Source organism: Schistocerca cancellata, chromosome 5, assembly GCF_023864275.1.
Source record: "Schistocerca cancellata isolate TAMUIC-IGC-003103 chromosome 5, iqSchCanc2.1, whole genome shotgun sequence".
Lineage (NCBI taxonomy): Eukaryota > Metazoa > Arthropoda > Insecta > Orthoptera > Acrididae > Schistocerca > Schistocerca cancellata.
The window spans coordinates 211,366,558-211,372,577 of NC_064630.1; the positions used below are offsets into that span (position 1 = coordinate 211,366,558).

The window sequence follows — 6,020 nt, forward strand, 5'->3', positions numbered from 1 at the left end:
CAGGCAGGCCAGCAGCAGCATGCTACGCAGCTCTTTGGCCTCAGAGAAACACACAACACATAAATGAAGACATCGAGAGAAAAAACATGGTGGACATAGGAACGGAGACAATCACTTTTTAAAATACATGGAGCCGTTCACGGGCGTAGAGTCCTAGATAAAATTTGTTCTGACACTTGGACAGAGACTGAAACGTCCCCTTAGAACTATTTATACAAGACTGTGCTTAACCTGGCACACAATAATTTTAGCGCAACGCAATCTGACTATCAAAAATCCCTGCAAAAGAATGGCCCTGAGTAACATTAAACTATACCTTTCAGAAATCACTTACCTCACAAAAATCTTCGTTACTCGAACAACTGCAATACAGCGAGCGCCACTACTGCCAGCTAAATAAAAGATTCAAACTACTGAAGGCACTAACTACTGATAGGGATAGTTAGCAAATGAAAGATTTTAATAGAGAACAAACACTGTATTTACCTTAATATTCATAATTAACATCCAGTATCACAAATCATCAAAACTCCGCCATCTCTCTCCCCACATCCACCACTGCTGGCGGCTCACCTCCAACTGCGCAACGCTACGCGCTGTTAACATCTAGCTGCCCCTCTACAATGGCAGACAACAATGCAAACTAGCCACAGACTGCACACAGCACAGCCAGTGATTTTCATACAGTGCGCTATGTGGCATTACCAATATAAAAATCTAAACAGCCTACTTACAAGACGAATATTGTCACACGTGTACTTAAGTGTAGTTCTAGGAGTAAAGTTTTGAATAAACAAGAGGCAAATATACATTTCGAGAACAAAGTATTCAACCTGAATGTTAGAGCTGGGAGGAAGAAATTGAAATTTGAGAATGCTCTGCCTCGAAAGGTTTTCATGGCCAGATAGTGTGTGGAAGTATTGAGAGGAGAGATGGAAAAATCAAAGGAGTGGATCTTCAGGTTGAAAAAATTTAAATGCTAGGACTGGATGAAAAAATGGGTCAGGATAAGAGTGTGGGGTGTGGTGAGGTCGGATTTCATTGCTGCAATAATGTAGTTTTTATGGGAATTTTTTTGCTTCTTGTATAGCTGAGATGAAAAACTTTTATATATTTCTGAGGAGGCTAGTTGTTCAGAGTACTGATGTGTGTTACAGAGGGGTGTCTTATCTGATACTGATGGAATGGGTACAGCAGATTCTGATGCGACTACGGGAGTTGCATACGAGTCTGGCAATGGCTGGTGAAGGTATCAGGAGACGCTGCTGGTGTCGGTGGGACTTACGGATCTACTGCACGTGATGGTGTGTCTGCAGCTGTAACAGAGAAAGCGGATTAACTTGGCGCTTGTAGATGGGTTGTTGGATATGTTATGGAAAACTTGGGAAGCCACCCTAGTGACGAAGTAAAGGGGAACTCGACTGAATTTGTATGTAAAAGTAATGCCGTTCCAAGGACATCTAAGGCTGTAAGAGGTGAAACTAGTATTATGACACAGTAAATCGTGCCCCTTATATATCGCTGTTTTCCTAGAACTTTGAGTAATAATGTGTGTGTAATTAGGGCATAAATTTCAAATCATTGGACGAAAACTTTTAGCCATTCTTAGTCAGTATCTTCCATTGAGGAAACATACCGTTTGAAGAGTTATTGAAAAACTACTGTAGACAGTTGTAACGTGAAATATGAATTTTGAAAAGCATTTTACCAATGACAAACTTCAGTGTAAAAGTGGAATAAGTGTAACTGTTAATACAAGAGGTTGTAGGAAGTGTGTTACTTGAAAAAATTCAGTAAACGAAGTAAAGTGGTCTATACTGTTATCCTTTCAAAGTAAGAATTTTCGAGGAACTATAAAATTAATAAAGTAAAGGGATGCGGTTGCACATTAGGCAACAAGACCAAATTCATTTACGAAGGGCGCTCTCTTTTAACCACCACACAACCGTGTTCGATCCCCGTAAATTGATATGAAGAGAGGGGAGGGAGGGGGGAGTGAGAGGTTACAGGCTTCCCCTTACACTTCTCCTTACAGTTTGACTTCTGCTGCAATCGCTTCTCCCGATTTATTTCCGTTCCTCCAAGTCATACCTTGTTCTGCTTGCCTTTCTTTTGCCGATCTTTGGCTTTTCTTCTCCTGCAGCCATCGCCTTCATCTTTTCTAGCTTTTCTGTTGTTTAGTTCTCTTATTTCACATAGGCCTACTACCTTCTCCTCTCCCTCCTTCTTTTTCCACCATCTTCTTTCTTCTCCTTCTCCCTTGTTCATTCTCTGCTTCTTCATTTCTTCCTATGGTAAACTGTAACTGATCCATTACTTTGTTCGCAGTCAGTAACGCAGCAACAAAAATTTTTCACATTGTGTTTATCAAATTACTGTTATCACCTCGTTCTGGAGTTGTCTTCTTTCTGTAGGTGTCTGTCAGTATAGAAAGTCTGGTTCTCCTTTAGGCTTTACGTTTTGTTAGTTATATTTGTAGTTGTTTTTACTTTTAAAGCTGCAGGTGCATCTAAGTCTTCAGTGGCTTCCGATGTTTCCGTCACTTTCTTTCGCTATTTCTTTTCATTCATGGAAGTCGTGCTATTGCGGCAGTACGAAAGAATTAACAGCAAACTAGAACGCTATACAAAGAAGACTGGAACGAAGCAAATAATATTTTCTTGAAATCGATTTGTAGCTATTTTAAAAGGAGCGATATTTGATTTTTCACAATCGCGTCGTCGTTAGATGAAAGCTATTGTGTTCCGTGAATTTCGTAGACCACAATCCGACGGCGCACAATAGAAGTTATTTCGCCTCGCTTCGTAGTACAAGGAACAGGATTTCCAAGAAAATTAAGTAATTTTGCTGATAAACTACTTTCTCAGTAAAATCTGAACGCAGTTGCTTCGCCCCTTGAAGTCACTCTATCAGATAATAGCATCTCATGTGCCCCCTGGAGGTTATCTAAACACAAAGGAACGCGAATATCCACAAGAGACGGGACAGTCAAGAACATATAATAAATATTACTCAGTACGCTAGCTATTGTATTTAAGTACGAAAGAGTAGATAATTTCAAGATAAGAACTCATGGAGGAAACATGATATACATTTAAATCGTTCATATTACCTAAGTTTACCTATGAGAGTATAACGACATTCATTAACCTACACGTGTATCCAAATTTATTAGAACTTTAACGCCACCTTCATTTTGTGCGAACATATAATATGTTTACCTGATTCACCTCTGAATGTACGCTCATCAGATTATAAGAGAAGCTCATGCATGGACCTTAATGAGATATTGGGCAATGAGATGACAGAAAGTCATGCGCTAGCGATATGCACATATATTAATGGCGGTATTATCGCATACACAAGGTATAAGAGGTCAGAGCGTTGGGGGAGCTGTCATTTGCACTCACGTGATTCATGTGAAGTCGTTTCCGACATGATTACGGCCCATCGAAGGGAATTAAAGTATTTGTTACCCGGAATGGTAGTTGGAGATAGATTCATGAGACATTCCATTTGGGAAATCCTTAGATAAATCAATACTCCGAGACCCACACTGTCAGTAAATGTCCAGAATACCACGTTTCAGGCATTACCTCTCACCACGGACAACGCAGTGGCTGATGGCCTTCACTTAATGGCCAAGAGCAGCGCCATCTGCGTGGAATTGTCAGTGATAACACACAAGGAACTTTGCGTGAAATAACCGCAGAAATCAATGTGGGACGTGCGACGAACGTATCCTTTAGGACAGTGCGGCGAAATTTGGCGTTAATGGGATATGGCAGCAGACGACCGACGCGAGTGCCTTTGCTAACAGCACGTCATCGCCTCCAGTGCCTCTCTTTGGCTTGTGACCGTATCGATTGGACCCTAGACTACTGGAAAACCGTGACCGTGGTCAGATGACTTCCAATTTTAGTTGGTAAGAGCTGATAGTAGGGTTCGAGTGTGGTGCAGACACCACGAAGCCATGAACCCGTGTTGTCAACGAGGCAATCTGGAAGCCATAATGCTGGGCTGTGTTCCCATAGAAAGGACTGGGTCACCTGAATGGTCGGCTACTTCGAGACCATTTTCAGCCATTCGTGGACGTCACGTTCCAAACCAATGGTGGAATTTTTATGTATGACAATGCTCCATGTTAACGGGCCACAGTTGTTCTCGATTTCTTTAAAGAACGTTCAGGCCATTTACAGCAAATGCTTTGGCCACCCAGATCGTCCGACATGAATCCCACCGAACATTTATGGGACATAATAGAGAGGTCAGTTCCTACACAAAATTCTGCACCGGCAACACTTCCGCAGTTTTGGACGGCAATAGAGGCAGCATGGCTCAGTTTTTCTGCAGGGGACATCCAACGACTTGTTGAGTGTATGTCACGTCAAGTTGCTGCACTACGCCGGGCCAAAAGGGGTCTGACGCGATGACTGAAGGTATGCCATGGCTTTTATCACATCAGCGTAGGGCGCTGTGCTGTCTTTTAAAGTAACGCGTGAAAGTCTGTGCAGCTGGCCTTTCAATGTTATTTACTTATTTTTTTGTTCCAACTTGGCTGTGGTCCAACTCAGGTGAGCAATGCCCAAAAATTTGTAAGACCACATTTATGACGAATTCTACTTTTTTAGAAGTCGTACTTTGAATTTATCTTGTTTAAGACTTCCATCCAACGATATTTATGTGCTCGAAAAGCTTTTTGTTACTAGTACGCTAAGACTAATAAATGTTTAGTAACACAAGAAATATTATTAACTTCATGTTAAAGTGTTATATATAAAACTAAACTCCGTCCGAACAGGCCATGAAGGCCCAACGGTACCGACAGGCCGCCGTGTCATCCTCAGCCCACAGGCATCACTGGATGCGGATATGGAGGGGCACGTGGTCAGCACACCACTCTCCCGACCGTTTCAGTTTTCGTGACCGTAGCCGCTACTTCTCAATCAAGTAGCTCCTCAGTTTGCCTCACAAGGACTGAGTGCACCCCGCTTGCCAACAGCACTGGACAGACCGGATGGTCACCCATTCAAGTGCTAGTCCAGGCCGACAGTGCTTAACTTCGGTGATCTGGCGGGAACCGGTGTTACCACTGCGGCAAGGCCGTTGGCTACAGCGATATATATGCACTGCCGTAAAAAAAATTAGCACACGCTGTTTGAAGTATCCAGTCCAATCGTGATTTATTGTTGCAACAATGCACATGGAGTACATGAAATAATTACATTTGTAGATAAATGGCACAAGGAGTTTTGAGATATCAGGTATCGACCCATATTAGTATCTGTCGTAACCTCCACAAGCGGTAATGCAGGCGCTGTCTCTGGCATGTAGTCGATATTACTGATGGAGAATACTGTCCTGAGGTACTGGGATACGCTATTGCACGTCTGATCGACCTGTTCACGTAGTTCTGTAACAGCTGTTGGTTCACGAGTCTCACGAGTCACTTCTCGTCCCATCATATCCCACACGAGCTCCGTTGGAGACAAGTCCGGAGATCATTCTGGCCAGGGAAGTTGCTGCACGTCTTGCAGAGCACGTTGAGTTTCACGGGCAGTGTGTGGGCGAGCATTATCCTGTTAGAACAACACATCACCTGTCTGTTGCAATAATGGCAAAATAATGGGTCTAACAATATTCTACAAGTACCGGGCGCTGATTAGCGTCCCTCTAAAAAAACAAAAGCTGAACGAGAGTTGTTGCTTATCGCACTCCGAACCATAAGGCCTGAGATGGGGCCAGTGTGGCTTGAAGGAATGTAATCATTGAGACAGTGCTCACCATGTCCACGTCGTACGCACAAACGACCATCACTAGCGTGCGGCAGAATATGCTTTCATCGCTGAAGACCATGGTGTGCCATTCCACTTTGCAAGTGATCCTCTGACGGCATCCGTCGAGCCATGCACGTCGGTGCTATGATGGAAGACGGGCTAGAGGTGAGCATGTCAGTAGTACCACTCGCTAATAACCAGTTAGCAACAGTTTGTGTTGACAGGTCCAGGCTCAAAAGCCCT

The 6,020-nt window shown here is 43.1% G+C and overlaps 1 pseudogene; it reads right to left on the bottom strand.

Moving 5' to 3' along the window:
* Positions 1 to 4,993: 4,993 nt before the first annotated feature.
* LOC126189915 (5S ribosomal RNA) lies at positions 4,994 to 5,111 on the bottom strand (annotated as a pseudogene).
* Between the last annotated feature and the right edge of the window lie 909 nt (positions 5,112 to 6,020).